Source organism: Neovison vison, chromosome 13, assembly GCF_020171115.1.
Source record: "Neovison vison isolate M4711 chromosome 13, ASM_NN_V1, whole genome shotgun sequence".
Taxonomy (NCBI): domain Eukaryota; kingdom Metazoa; phylum Chordata; class Mammalia; order Carnivora; family Mustelidae; genus Neogale; species Neogale vison.
In genome coordinates this window covers 96,456,612-96,472,300 of record NC_058103.1, presented here as the reverse complement: position 1 = coordinate 96,472,300, position 15,689 = coordinate 96,456,612, and the positions used below count along the sequence as shown (strand labels likewise).

The following is a 15,689-nucleotide window of genomic DNA, read 5'->3' as shown; positions in this document are numbered from 1 at the left end:
CGCAAAGACTTCCTTTTAAATCTTGCTTTGGATCCTGGGTGGGGTCGGCATACGTGTGTGTACACGAACGGACGGGGCACACAGCAGGGAGAGAAAGGCGGCGCGGGAGCCTCGGTGCAGTTGGGACCGCGCCCTGTTTCTCCCGGGACGCCCCTCCCGCCTAGACCCGCCTCTGCAGTGGGCGCGGCGGGCGGGCCCTGCCTGGGAAAGAAGAGGGCCTGCAGACCCGAGCCCCACGCACCTCCGGGGACAACGGGCCTGGACACCAACCCCTGCTCCTGGGAGCGAGGCGGTCCCTCCGAGGTGTCAGCTGGCGGTCAGCCCAGGAGACCAGGCGGTTTCTCCCTGCACAGCTCGTCAGCCCTCTCTGGCATTCGTTGGTTCAGCGCACCTCTTGTGCAGAACAGTCGGAAAGCGAGAAAGTTTGGAGAGATCTGAACTTTTGCATAGTTTCGAGGGCAGGAGAAAAAAAACCAAAAGCTAGGGCTCGTCCGGGATTTGAACCCGGGACCTCTCGCACCCAAAGCGAGAATCATACCCCTAGACCAACGAGCCGACGCGACAAAAGCGCCTTTATTTCCTCTGAACAGTACTTTCTAGTGTGCAGTTGGCCGCCAGGCTGTTTCCGAGCTTCGTCCTGCATTGTGACATTTACTTTTGGCCTTGCTTCGTTGTCTCTCATTTTCATGAAGTCTCACTCCTTTGAAGCCTGGCTCGGCCCTAACCTCGCTTATTTTCCCCGATCCACATCCTGGACCCCTCCAGGGGCCGGATGGGGTGAGGACGGTCAGTTTCCAGACCTCGCGCCGCGTGGGTGAGCTCCACCGAGCACTGCCGGAAGGCTCTGGGCGCGAGCTCGAGCGCGGCGGGAGCGCGGGCGGGAGCGCGGGCGGGAGCGCGGGCGGGAGCGCGGCGGGAGCCCGGCGGGAGTCCGGCGGGAGTCCGAGGACCCGAGCAGAGCTCGCTTGCGAGCCTGGAGGGTCCTGAGCCCCAGGCTGGACGCGCGGGAAGCGTGTCAGTCTGCTACCACGTCGAGCGAGCGTAACATCCTAGGCGAGAAATGGTGGGCATCAAAATCCCAGGAGCCCGAGTCGGTGGGAGGTGCGCCAGCCTGGCGTGTGTTCGGATGGTCCAGGCCCTGAAGGAGAATCAAGGGTTCCATCTCCCACCTTTGTTTCACTTGTTCCCTCGGTCTGGAATTCTTCGTCTCAGCCAAATTCGCGTCAGATCCTGTTGGCCCTTCCTGTTCTGGCCCAAAATCTTTTTTGTAGAACTACAGAAATGTATAAAAAGATAAACTAAAGCTGCCGTGTAAGGACCTCCCCCTGAATGGCTGTGTGTATGGAAGGGGGCGGACGCTCGGGTCGGGGGATCCCAGTCGAAGCGGTTTCTTCCTCAAGGTGGAGTCGCTCCGGGCGCACCACGCAGACAGCGCACACAGCGTTTATATATAATGGTCTGTATCAATGAGTGGATCAACTAGAAGCCAAAAGAAACATGTGAGGGGACGTTAACTCAGAATTCTTCCAGCTGGCTGACAGAGTTGGCTCACACTCGCCACCTCACTAAGACACTGCCCAACGGGATCCATTTGTTCATATGCTTGGAGAAAAACTTTCTCTTAGGGACAGGAATAAGGTCTGGAGAAGTCGATTCCAGAAGACAAAATGCCCTAGAGGAAACAAGAGAGCACCAGCTCCCCGAGTAGTCAGTCGACTGCAAACCCCAAAACCGTAGCTCCTCCTTCGAGCCGGAGTCGAACCAGCGACCTAAGGATGTCCACACAGAAAGCGCACTACAGTCCTCCGCTCTACCAGCTGAGCTATCGAAGGGGGTACGGGTTTTGCCTCTCTAGAGTCACCTATTCAGGACACCTACAAATAGGGGCGCGGGAGAAACAATCTAGGGAGGTGTGGACATCGCAGGGTCACAAAGCCAGCCTCTGAGAAAGCCCCGCCCGCATTTCTGGGGACAACCCTTCTAGAGCCGGATTCCCTGACCGCAAGGAGGGGCTTCCAAAGCAGGACCAACCCGTGGGCTCCTCACAGGCACCCCCAGACCCGGTGCATCACGAGGCCGCCCGGGGCTGGGGGCATCTGCTCGCCCGGGGGCGGTTGGCTGTCGTGACCGCGCAGCCCGGGACCTCCCGCCGTGATGTGTGCGGCGTGGAAACCGCCAACTGGCCCCGAAGAACTAGGGAGTGCGGCGGTGGGACACGCAGCTCCGCCCGCGCAGCTCGGCGCCAGGCGGAGAGGGCGGGCCTCCCGGGTCTGGCTGGGGCCTCTTCGCTTTTCCTCACTTCCTGTGCTCGCCTCGGAATCCAACCGCTTCTGCACAGGCGAAGCGCAACTCTTCCGTGAATAGTCCACAGACTCGGGGAAGAAGAGGATGTGGAGCATAGCACATAAGGGTAACCCCAGTGTTTCCGCGAGAAAGTACTTCTGGAGAAAATATCTTAAGGTGTTTCAAAGAGGAAGCCGCAATTCCTCTGAGCCGATAACAAACTTAGTGACCCAAGTCTCGGCCTTCGTTTTCCCGTTGGGGTAGTCAAGTGTTGGAAAACTCGCGGTCACAGGAAACCTTGCGGAACAGCCTACTCCTCCCGAACGCCTCCTCCCTTTCCGGAGGGGAGCTTGTTCAGGGTTCCAAACCTGTGCTGAGCGGGGCACTGGGCCGGACTCCCATGGTCTACCCCCACCCCCGCGCGCCGCCCCCACCGCCCTCACCGCCCTCAGCCCTTCTCGGACTCCGGCCGTCCTCCGGAAGGGCTCTCGCGGCGGGTCAGTACAGCCCGGGCGTCCTCGGACGCACGGAGCGCTTCCTGCAGCTTCTAATGGACTCCGCCACATTCCAGGCAGCAGACCCGCACTTGCGCAGTAGCGCGTAAGAGGAAACGGATCTATTCAGCTTGGTTTACTCAGGTAGTGGGACTGCGGCGAGAAGACACACGAACCGAATTTCCACAAGGGTTAAAATTACCGGGGGGGAGGGCGGGAGGTTTTATTTAAAAGAGTAAGAAATAAGGGATAAGGCCCCAGCGAGATTTGAACTCGCGACCCCTGGTTTACAAGACCAGTGCTCTAACCCCTGAGCTATAGGGCCTCGTGAACTATTTGTTTGCTTCTTTCTTTGAAAAGGAACGTTTTTTAACGCTGGGCCTTTGTTAGGGGAATTAAATGTAGGAAGTGGACAAAATCCGAATTTTGTTCCAATCTATTTACTCTTGGAATTTGGTCTGCACGCCCTTGCTAGGGATAACGCAATATGAGGGCCGGTGATACCAGACACCACTATTTTAAAGATCGGAGAAATCTGCCTAAACCAACACATTACAACCCAGAGTCCACCTCAGACCTCCCCGAGCCCCCTGGCCGCAGTCTAAAAATTAAGAGTGGAAACGCGAAGTAGAGGAAGTTGACGACCACAGATCTCTCGGCCTTCCCACTGATTTTCTCCTTGACTCCGGATAGCCACCAACTTTCAACCTCCTTCAAGTTTTTTCTGTGTATGGACCTTCCGTACAGCTCGAGCCTCTGCACTAGGAACAAGGCATCAGATACGGTCTTTAACTTGAAGTCCCTGTCACAGTCTTGTGGAATAAGAGAAATTTAGTTTTTATGAAAGAGAATAGTGAAAAGTAGCTGTGCCAGCTGTGAGCGGGTGGTGGACCGTGCCAAGCTTCGCAGATTTGCAGGGTGAGCCATCACTCTTCAAATCTTCAGGTGGGAGTGGGATTATCTTTCTTCAGGTTGAGCTGCACTTGAGAGGTTAAGAGGCGGTTTGGGCAAGGAGTGGTCTCTGGTAGAAGAAAATATCTGAGCAAAGTCTGAAAGAAAAACCGAGGCTTTTAAGGAACCAAGGCAGTACACTGCCTGGGGCAGATATCTGCCCTCCTGGAAGTAAGGGAAACGGAAGAAGTCAGGTTAGTAGGAGACTGAGAGATTTGTGGAATGAAGTTACACCCTTTAAAAAATCGAAAATGGACACTGAACACTATGTCAGAAACTAATGTTGTACTATATGTTGGCTAACTGAATTTGAACTAAAAAAAAAAAATTGAAAATGGAAACTCACGAGGCATGGATATGCAGAATGAATTGAAGGGAAGAAAAACCAGAGTCAGATATATCAGAGACTGGCCATGGTGCAGACACTCAAACATAAAACCAAAAGAGATTGACAGTTATGGAACTGGAAAGGAAGGAAAGAATGAGGGAGATAGAAGGAAGACAGATTCAGCTGAAGTTAGATATGAATAAAAACTAAGAGATAATAAAGATGAAAGAGGCAGGACTTTCAATTATTATACCTTGATAAAGCAAGATGATGTTGCAGGAAAAAAAAAAAAGTTTAAAGAGAAGGGTACCTAGAAAGGGCAGAGGATGGTGTGCAAGGATTTAGGTAGGATGAATTTGAAGTGAGATTGGGGGAGTTTAGGGAAATTGTACAATTGCTAGAATACTTGTATGTCTAGAAGTCCATAGATCAATAGGTCATGTTTAGATCAAATTACATAAGGTATCCTTTGAGTTATAGGCTCTAAGAGTTATGGGCTCTTGAAGGAAGAAAGTACAAAAAGAAAACTGGTGAGGCCTGAACGTGAGCTGAATAGATCTGTTGCAGGCATTTGTTCTATGATTGGACGTTCAGTATTTTTTTAATTTTTATTTACATCTGATAATTTCACATATTATTAGTAAGTCTGCCCTAGAAAAATTGCTTTCCCAGCTGGCAGCTGGGAGTGGGCATGTGATCTAGGTTCCACCAGTTAGATTCATCCAGGATAAGATTTCGATTTAGATGTATAAAGCAGGAGTGAATTATATCATAGGGAAATCCCATATTTTTTCAGTGGTGAGATATGGGATTTCTTAAGTCTGTAGATCATTATCTTTCTTCAGGTCTGGAAAATCCTTGGTCAGCTTTTCAAATGTTGTTTTGCTCTATTTTTCATTCTCCATTTCTGAAATTGGAATTACATCTTCATACCTTGTCCTTCATTTCTTTTACCTTCTCATTCATATTTTCTTTTTCTCTCCATGTTGCATTCTGAATAACATATTCTTAATCCACTAATGCTACAGCTGTGTTTAATCAGCTGTTAAATCCACCTACCGAGTCAATGTAATTATAAACTGTAATTTTCAATTCTAGAAGCTCTGGTTCTTTTTCAAAACTATGAAGCCAATATTTTTTTCCAGTTTTATTGAGACTAATTGACATACATCACTGTATAAGTTTAAGGTGTACAGCCTAGGGGCACCTGGGTGGCTCAGTTGGTTAAGCATCTGTCTTCTGCTCCGGTCCTGATCCCAGGGTCCTGGGATCCAGCGCCACATAGGCTCCCTGCTCAGCGGGGAGCCTGCTTCCTCCTCTGCCTGCCGCTCCCCCTGCTTGTGCGCTAGCACCCTCTCGCTCTCTGTCTTTGTTAAATGAATAAATAAAATATTTTTTAAAAATAAGGTGTACTGCCTAATGGTTTGACTTCCATATATTGTGAAATGATTGCTGCTATAGTTAGCATCCGTTATTTCATATAGATATAATAAAGAAAGCAAAGAAAGAAGGAAAAAAGCTTTTCCTTGTGATGAGAACTCTTAGGATTTAACCTTTGAAAAATTTTCATGTATATCATGCAGCAGTATTAACTGTAGTCATCATGCTGTCCATTACATCCTTGTACTTAAGTTCTTATTTATCTTGTAACAAGTAGTTTGTACCTATTGACAATCTCTCTCCTAAACCCTTTCCCAAACCCTGCCTGTTATCCACAAACCTGATCTGTTCTTCTATGATTTTGGTGTGTTTTTTTGGGTTTTATTTTTGTTTTTAGATTCCACATATACATGAGATCATACAGTACTTGTCTTTCTCTGTCTGACTTATTGCACTTAGCATAACGTCCTCAAGTTCCATCCATGTTGTCCCAAATGGCAAGATTTTCTCATTTTTATGGCTAAATAATATCCCATTATATATATATGTATATATATACACACACACACACATATATCCCATCTTATATACATATATATATATATATATGTTCCATGTATATATATGTATATTCCAGAGTTACATACCACAACTTCTTTATCCATTCATTCGTCAGTAGACACTTATTTTGTTTTCATATCTTGGCTATTGTAAATAATGCTGCCATGAACATGCAGATGCCGGTGTCTTTTTTAAGTTAGTGTTTTTGTTTCCTTTGGCTATATTCCCAGAAGTGGAATTGCTGGATCATATGGTAGTTCTGGTTCTGTTGTTTGTTTTGTTTTTGTTTTGAGGCTCCTCCATACCATTTGCTATAGCAACTGTACTCATTTACAATCCTACCAGCAGGTAAATCAAATTGTTGAATTTCCTCTTCCTTGCAGATGTTTACCACCTTGTCTTCTATTTCTTTAAACACATTAATGATATTCATTTTAATATGTATAACTGATAATCTCAATATTATTCTATCTATTGTTCTAGTTGATTCTTACTCATATCACTGTGTTTCCTTGTGTAATTAGTCCTCTTTGTGCACTGCTCAATGTCTTGGCAAAATTATATGCAATGAATTTTTGAGGCCAAGATGAAGGTGACTTCCTGAAAAAATAATATATTATTATAAATATAAAAATAAATATAAATATAAAACCTTTTGTTTCTCCCAGGCCGGTGGAGCACTATCAGCCCAAAAGGATCCTAAAAATAGTTATTGGCTGGACATTTCCTGAGCCTTCAAGATGAAGTTAAACCCAAGCTTCTCAGGAGAAGTTGAAAGCTCATTCTTTCCAGTTTTCCTTGCTAAGCTTAGCTGACTTCTGCTGAGCTCCATAACAGTTATTGGAAGTGGGAGGATAGAGGTAGGTTTACTTCTTGTTCATCCTTGCCTTATGGGAATAGCTCTTTAATATTAATGTTAATATTAAACTTAATATTTGCGGAGAGCGTCTTACTTGCTTTTCCATTTTGGATAGGTGCTGGGTCTTGACATCTGTTCCTCTTATTTCTCCTATCCAGAGTCTGCCAAAATTATAGCTCAGTTTTGCAGTAATTAGCAAATGTCTTCAGAGCTACAAAAGTCAGTGCTTCCCTTACCTATCAGATTCCACCTTTTGCTTGGATTCTGGCCTAGTAGTTGCTTGCTACCATTTTAGTACTTTGATGCTTTTAAGGAGATATGGTAAAATCTTATCCAATATATTTTCATTGTTCTTCAAGGAGTTCGGTCCAAATTAATTAGCCCATAATTACTAGAAAGAAAATTGGAGTTGTAGGACTGTAACATCAAGCATACTCCACCAGATGAACTGAGAAGCAGAAAAAACATCACCATAGAAAAGAGCATGCCAAAGTACAAGGAGAGGTGATAGCAAGAAAGGGAGCCTGGACACCTTCTAAGTCCCTACTAGCTATGCCCATTCCAGAGTTCTCAGTGTTTTCTACTCTTGGAATCTATGAGATTTTCCTGGATTATCACAGAAATCCCCCTTTTTTATTTTGCAAAAATTGTTTTCAACTTAAAGACTCTTAACTACACTAATGTACTCTCAGTATGTGCCTCTCTACCTTAATGCTTTTATCTTCTAATATTTAGATCAACATTTCCCAAATGACAGCTGTATACTTCCAACAGATCTTTGTTCTAGTTAACTTGATCCACTTATAATTCCTCAAATAGAACTCACACCTTTTTCAGTTGTTATCATTTGCTTCATCAACTAGAATGATTTCTCATTTCACCATACCTGTCAAACACTACTTACCTGGAAAACCATCTCGATGTTCTTATAATTCACAATGCCTTTACTGTTTATGGAGTAGATTTAATCTCTTCTTTCCTCTGAAACCCATGATACATTTTTTTTTTATCCTTGCCATTCCTTCCTCTTCACTCCCACTTTTAAGATACTGAACAGGACAGATACAATGGAGGTGACCCATGACATCTAGACGTAAGCACCCAGACTGACATTCCCCTTCAACATATATTCAACTGTTTATGAAATTGTCAAATTGTTCTGTTCTCCTTCCCATATTACTTCATCTTATATGAAAGAGTGTCAAAAGATAGCACACATTTTAATTTTATTTTTCAATTTTCCAGAGTTACTTCTAAACTGTGGTTTCCTATCTATTCCTATGCCCATCTTTTTTTTTTTTTTAAGATTTTATTTTTAAGTAATCTCTACACACAGTGTGGGGCTTGAACTCCCAACCCTGAGATCAAGAGTCACATGTCCCACCAACCTAGCCAGCCAGGCACCCCACCTATGTCCAACTTTTTGAAAATGCTCCAAAAGATACAGATAAAGAACAAATGAGAATGCAAAGAAAAAGGGTAGGAGATTCTAGTGCACTTAGCTATAGACTATTAAGTTTATTTTGTTTTAAGAATCATATGCATTAGTGTTGTGTCCTCAGCTTATTCCTCAGCAACTTGAGGGAAAGGTTGTATGATTCATACTTCTTAGTCTCCAAATACCTAACAAAGTGATCAGCACATATCAGGGCATTAATAAGTATTAGAAATGGAGAGCAAACAAATGCAGAGGCAACAGTAGAGGAAAAAAAGGAGATTTCAACCCACAGAAATCTGGAATACCAGGAATCTTTTAGTTTCCAGTTCCTGAAGTTCTTGGTAAACAAGAACTAAAAATAAGGACCTTCCAGGTCTCATCCAGTTTAAGTGTAAACTCTAGGAAACCAGTCTGAATTCAGGTGCCAGGTCTCCTGTGTATATTGTCACTAAATGGTGTGCCAGATACCAGTACACAGAGTATCTCCACAGAAAAGGGGAGGAATTACCTAAACATAAGCCTGTGGTTACCTATTGAGAGTGAGAATCTCTAAGGCAATATCCTCAGATAAACACTAGGTAGAATCAGTTTGACATGTCATGGGCATTCAGCCCCTGTAGGGCTGGTTTTCCTCCAGAAAATGTCCAACCTCCTTTCTCCAGCCAGCACATGGTTTCAGATTCCCAAGGAAACACACTTTCCACGAAGAAAAGTCTCACTCTGTCCTGCCAAGTGGATGACCAGTGCCACCCATCTTTTGGCTTTTCTTTAAACTGAGCAGCACTGGGTGTGGTCTGAGCCACATCTGGATGCTCTCCGGTCTTGGCAAGTAGGATAGGCTACTGGGATGCTAAAAGGAGGTTTCTTGGACTCACAGCTTCTGTAAAACTCTGCTTTTCTAAGGCCGAGATGGAATGCCCTTCAATCCCAAATAAGGTGAGCTTAACTGCAGGATTGGAGCAAGAGATTTCACGTTTTTAACAGAGTATTAGGAAACTAAGACTGGGTAATAGGGGGATCAGAGTAATAAAAGTATATAAAGAACATCACAAGACTTCCCAGAAATTGCCTGGGATGGGTTGCAATGAAAATGCATGTCTTTCAAAAGATGTGCTGTTCAGGCCTTCTGCTCATGAAAGGATTCTCACTTTGGGCACTGGAGGGCCAAGGTTCAAACTTGTAAGACCCAACCTTGTGACACTAAAAACAATAGTGACTCCCCAAGATCATTTCTGCATTTCATCAGTGCCCCTTACCCCCATTTTGGACCCAACAAACTTGTAGTACTGTTCTGTCCCATCTATTAAGAGATTCAAACCTTGCAGCATCCTAAACACAGAGTAGGGAAATGTGGGATCCCTAGATAGCTCAGCAAGAGGAGGAGGACAATAGTGCTTATTGTACAGCTATCCTTGAGCCCCTGGCTCCATGAACAGGCTGGGGAAGGGTTTCAGCTGGCTCTACAAAAGTTGACTGTTTGTCTTCTGAAAGAAATCTTTTAAGAATTGAAAAGTCAAGCTCTACCCTACAAACTCTTGCCTGGTGACCAGGAATTCCTGTTGACTTATTCTGCTTTCCATAGCCCCTTTAAATGTCACCTGAAGATTACTCTGGTGTCTGTAAAAGCTTTCTCCTGCTACCTCTGTTCAGACCTTCCACTATCCTCCTTTTGACTTTGATTTCTTCCTCCTTATACAGCTCACGACTGTCCACCTGTTTTATCAGGATGATTTTGTAAGTACTGTTCTCAGGCATATGCCAGATGAACCACCAGAAATGCAGAGAACTGAGAGGCTGGCTGGCTGGCTGGCACATGAGAGGAAGAATGTTTAATGGAACTGAAGATCTTAGATATGCAAAAGAGAAAACTTGAGGGACATCATCACCATGCTCTAATACTTGATATGCTGTCATGAGGAGAGACGAAACAGAAGTATTCTTTGTGATAAAAGAGAATCAATTCTTAAGTTACAGGAAAATTGTTATTTATAGACATATGTATACATGTACTTAAGTAAAGATGTAAAAGATTTATACACTGAAAATTATAAAACATTAGTGAAAGAGACTAAAGACACAGATAAATAGACATCTGGTGTCCATGAATTGGAAGAATTAAAGCTGTTTAACAGTTTTTATTGGACCCATAGTTTTGGGTCCAAATGATCCAGAGTGATCTATAGGTTCAAGGCAATCCCTATCAAAATTCCAATGTCATTCTTTACAGAGATAGAAACAAACAATCCTAAAAATCACATGAAACCACAAAAGTCCCTAATGTAAACTACGGTTTTGCGTGAGAATGATGTGTCAGTGTTGGTTCACCAACTGTAACAAATATACCACTCTGGGTGGGATGTTAATAGCAGAGAAAGCTGTGCATATGTGGGAGCAGGAGGTATATGGGAATTCTTTGTACTTTCTACTCAATTTTGCTATGAAACTGAAACTGTCCTAACAAATTCTTTTAAAACCCCACAATATTCCTGAATTTCTATGTATCTAATAACACAGCTTGTTATAAGATGTAAAGATAAAAAGATACAGGTTTTATAAGATAAAAACATAATACAAAAAGCAAATAGAAGCAGCACTGTAAGAATAAGATATATATAAGGGATGCCTTTGTGGGTCAGTCTGTTAGGTATCTGCCTTGGGCTCTGGGAAAGCTTGAGTCAAGATCCCAGGGTCCTGGAATGGAGCTGTGCATAGGGTTCCTTGCTCAGCGAGAAGCCTGCTTTGCCCTCTCCCTCTGCCTGCCGATCCCCCTCTTTGTGCGCTCTCTCTGTCTCTGACAAATAGATAAATAAAATCTTTTTTTTTTTTTAAGAATAAGGTATATAAGAAGCATAAGTTGACAGAACTAAGGAGAAATAGAAAACTGTATTTATAATTTGGTAGTTTTCTCTGAATACTGAGCAGAGTTGCAGGATCTCAAAAGGCACCTGTTTTTCTCTGAAGTCTAGGTACTAATTGTGAATTACATTTTCTGTTACTGTCACACGCTAGCAAAAGAGGCACATCAGCATATTGGCGTTCTGTACTTTCCACTTGGTTGCAGTCAAAAAGAGCAAGAATTCTTTTCATATAAGGTGCATGGAAATCCAAGTTTGGTGGGACCTAAGAAACGCTCAGGTATGGAGAACTGAGGCGTGACTACTATTCTCTGTATCAGGAGGAGAAGAGGTGAGAATCTGGTTTTCACCTCCATTCTGGCCTTGCGCTCGTGCTCCTCACCCGGGGCCGGCAGGCTTGGGCTTCTGGGGAGGATGAGCAGCGGGGGAATCCACGCTGAATTCTCAGGAATCCTGGGTGCTAGGAGCACCAGTGTGGGCTCAGGGTCTGGGCTCTGTCCCCAGGGGAGGGCTTCTCCTGCCATCTCCTTCCCCAGTCGCCAGTAGTAACAGCCGCTAAGTGGCTACAACTGCGCAGGAGAAAGGGAAGCTCTCTGGGAGGAAGCCTTATAGGTTCTAAAGAAAGGTACTGAAGGATTCCCAGCTGCAGGAGTCCATCCACCCTGAGAAAGTCTTCCTCTCTTCCACCAAGCAGAATCCGGGGAGGAAGCCTCTGCAGACTCCGCTCCGCCAACACTAGGGAGCGGGCATAGACTGGCACCGCCTCTCTGAGGTTGGGTCTCAAAGAGCAAAGGGAACCAGCAGTCAAGCTTTTTTCTTGATCCTTTTAACTCACGTCCCACGCTTCCTGGAGGGCCAAGACTTCTTTTCTGGCTTCGGAACTGAAAAGTATCAAACTCCAAATTTAGCGCTGACTTCAGCTTTGGTCTTCTTTACTAGCCCAGCACGACCTTTTACCCCCCCTTACCCCCACCCCAAAGCTATCTGAAGACAAAAGGAATTCATTCCTCCGTGGCGTAAACACTTGTTGAGCGCTTTCTGGGCGCCAGGAGGAAGCTGGCGCGACCCCTGACTTCGCAGTGCGCTTAAGTTCTGGATCCCAAGGGCTTCGCTTCCGGAGCGGATAGTTTTAAAGAACTTTCCCTTCAGTTTCTGGAGTGAGAAGAGCTGTTCCGGTTGGGCGGATTCAGGTTGGGTCCAATGGAGCGGAGGAGGAGGGGAAGAATCTCTTTCGTAGGGTCCTTTGGCAATATCTACACTCTTGGTCTCAGGTTGGGGGTTCAGAAGACAACGCTGAAAAAACCGGCAGAGAGATATAGCTAGGAAGTGCAGGCAAACCTCCCCTGTAGGTTTGGTAGCGTGGCCGAGCGGTCTAAGGCGCTGGATTTAGGCTCCAGTCTCTTCGGGGGCGTGGGTTCGAATCCCACCGCTGCCAGGGTTTTGTTTCTAACCGTAAATAGTCGTAGCCTTCATCTTCCCTTCAAATAAAAGTGTAGATTCCTGCGGCATTTGGCCAAATCTCAAAACGCAGTATCTGAGTTTTCTGAACACTTGGCTCTAGACTGACGGAATGGGACTAGTGAACGAGCGACTCAGTTTACCGGCGTGGAGCTCGTAAGTCAAGCGGATCTCTAGAAGACACACTCCTCCGGATCCTCGACCTCCCTTCTGTTTAAGGGAGAGAATAGGTGTTGCTTGCCAAAGAGATGGCATTTAACCTGGGGCACTCTAGAGAGTGGAGATAGTTTTGGAATCTTGACATAACCTTGAAAGCGCAGTAAAAGTTAAGGTGGGGCATAGAGGGGATCAGGTGAGCCTTTGTCACACCGTTTGCTCCTAAAAGTTAACTCGAAAATATTCGGCAATCCTATTAAGAGCTGAAGTAACAAATTCAGACAGTCAAACCCAGCACCCAAAGTGGTACCTGGTGCTTCCTCCCAGACCCTTAATGGGTCACCTATAGGGTATTCCTTCTTATTTCCCTTTCCACTTGCCTCTGGTGTCCACACAGCTACTACATCACCCCTTCCCTGCTTCCCACCCCCTTTCTGCCTCTCCCTCCAAGCCCACCATAAGGACAGCAAAGAAGATAGGCAGGAAGATAATCATTGAAGGAGGCAGTTGCTCACCAGGTCAGGGAAGTGATTCAATGACCAGTCTTAGCCAGGCAAGGAAAAACACCCGGACTCCTACCTAGCCGGAAAAGAGTCCTAGGATGGGTTTGAAATCAAACCAAATCATAAAACCATAAAGAATTATGGCTCTTTAAGAAACATTCTCACTTTCTGTCCTTTGAGGGCAATGTCTTTCCTGCCCCATGTATATGTACAGCCTTTGGTACCCAGAGGATTAACTGGGCATGGTTTGGATACATATATACAGATTTGAATACATATTGCTTACAGATTTATGTTCAGGCACTGTCCCCTCCTTAAGACTTCAAGAAGGAGTAATGGGCTCATTCTAGTAAATGGTGATGGAACCTGACTGGCCTGTGCCCTAAAGGAGGCAAGAGTTCAGACTGTCCATGTGGCTTCTTACTCTAGTCAACCTCAACAATGATGACATTTTAGACTGGATAAATCTTTACTGAGGGGGTTGGGGGTCATGTGTATTGTAGGATGTTTAGTAGCAGTAGTATTGTCCCAGTTATGACAGGATATCAGTAATATTGTCCCAGTTATGAAAACTGAAAATGTTTCCAGGCATTATCAATGTCCCCTTGGACATTGGAGGCAAAATCATCCTTAAAGACTGAGGGTCCAACTGTCATGTCCCACTGTGTGGCTGGTCTTCTCAATACCCCAACAAAACTTTGATGGGCAAAGTTTTCTAATTTTGTTGAAGTACAATTAATCATGTTTTTCTTTTATGGATCATGCTTGTGGTGCTGCATCTAAAAAAAATCTTTCCCCGATGCAAGGTGTCAAAGATTTCATTCTAAATATTTTGTGGTTTAGATTTATGATCCATTTTGAGTTCATTTTTTATGTGAAGTAAGGATCAAAATTGTTTTTTAACATTTGTTGAAAAGCCTCCCTTTCTAAACAGTACATTTATCATGAGCACTCAGTAATGTATAGAATTGTTAAATCACTATATTCTACACCTGAAACTAATATAATGCTGTATGTTAACCATGCTGGAATTAAAATTTTAAAAACTTAATAAAAAATAAATTTGAAATGGCCACCTTTCTCTACTGAATTGCCTTTGAAACTTTGTCAACCATCAATTGATAATATTATTTGTGGTTCTATCTCTGTACTCCTGTTCCATAGATCTATTTTTCATATTTTAATGCCAATACTATAGTCTCGATTATAGTAGCTTTTAATCTTGATGCCAGGCAGAGTGACTTTGCTCCAACTTTATTGTTCTTTTAAAGTTGTTTTTGGCATGCTATGTCTTTGAATTTCCCTGTGAATTTTTGGAATCAGCTGGTCAATTTCTAAAAACAAAACAAAACCAAGGGTGCCTGGCTGGCTCAGTTGGAAGGCAAAACATTGACTCTTGATAATGGGGTTGTGGGTTCAAGCCCCACACTAGGTGTAGAGATTACTAAAATAAGCATTCTTTAAAATAAAAACTTGTCTTAAAAATAAATACAAACCAAGTCTTGCTGTTATTGTGATTAGGGTTACACTGAATCTGTAAATCAATTTAAGAATAATTTATATCTTAACAATATTGAGTCTTCTCATTTACATATGTGAAAAGATTTTCCTTGTATTTAGGTTTTCTTTCATCCATCTCAGCATTTGTGTGTGTGTACAAATCTTGGACATATTTTATCCCTAAGTATTTCATATTTAATTATTCCTTTGTAAATTGTATTGCTTTTTAAATTTTCAATTTCTGATTGTTCATTGCTAGGTATAATTATACATATGTAGATATAGTATAAACAGTAGTAATGCAATTAATTTTAATATTTACCTTGTATCCAACAACTTTGCTAAATTCACTTACTACAGCTTTCTGTAGGTTCTGTAAGATTTTCACATAGCCTTTCACATTTTCTTGGAATAAGAAATACTTGTTTGTTTAAACCCGGATGCCTCCTATTTCAATTTTTTTCCATTATTGATTGGGCAAGAATCCCCAGAACAATGTTGAACAAAAGTGATGAAAGCAGATGCCTACATTTTGCTCCCAGTCTTACAGGGAAAATATTCTGTCTTGTGTCATTAAGTGTGAAGTTCTTCATAGCTTCCCTTTATCAGGTTGAGGAAGTTTCCTTCTTTTCCTAATTTGCTGAGGGTTTGTGTCAGGAATGAAAGTGGACTTTGTCAAATATTTTGTCTGCTTTTTTTAGTAAGATCATATGATATTTCTTTTTAGTCTGTTGAAATAATAAATCACATTGATTTTGAGTATTAAGCCTACTTTACTCTTCTGGGATTAATACCACTGGATTCAGATATATTGTTATTTTATATATTGTGGATCCAACTTGCTAAAGCTATTCAGCTAGGTGGGGAGGGGACTGGAGTTCACATTTTAGCCACTGCCAGGTGCGCTAACTCCAGAGTTACAG

General features: G+C 43.7%; 1 long non-coding RNA gene and 4 other non-coding genes across 6 annotated transcripts; 2 read left to right on the top strand and 3 right to left on the bottom strand.

Moving 5' to 3' along the window:
* Positions 1-483: 483 nt before the first annotated feature.
* TRNAP-UGG lies at positions 484-555 on the bottom strand. The gene has a single exon. It is a non-coding gene; the product is annotated as a tRNA-Pro (tRNA).
* A 608-nt stretch (positions 556-1,163) lies between these two features.
* Positions 1,164-14,263, top strand: LOC122893544. 2 transcript variants are annotated; one of them, XR_006381647.1, is made up of 4 exons: positions 1,164-3,695; positions 6,666-6,857; positions 11,304-11,429; positions 11,844-14,263. It is a non-coding gene; the product is annotated as an uncharacterized LOC122893544 (long non-coding RNA). The 2 variants fall into 2 exon arrangements; XR_006381648.1 differs by having other exon boundaries at positions 11,304-11,480.
* On the bottom strand, positions 1,742-1,832 carry TRNAY-GUA. The gene is given in 2 exon segments: positions 1,742-1,777; positions 1,796-1,832. It is a non-coding gene; the product is annotated as a tRNA-Tyr (tRNA).
* TRNAT-UGU lies at positions 3,030-3,102 on the bottom strand. The gene has a single exon. It is a non-coding gene; the product is annotated as a tRNA-Thr (tRNA).
* TRNAL-UAG lies at positions 12,503-12,584 on the top strand. Its single transcript has one exon. It is a non-coding gene; the product is annotated as a tRNA-Leu (tRNA).
* Positions 14,264-15,689: the final 1,426 nt, after the last annotated feature.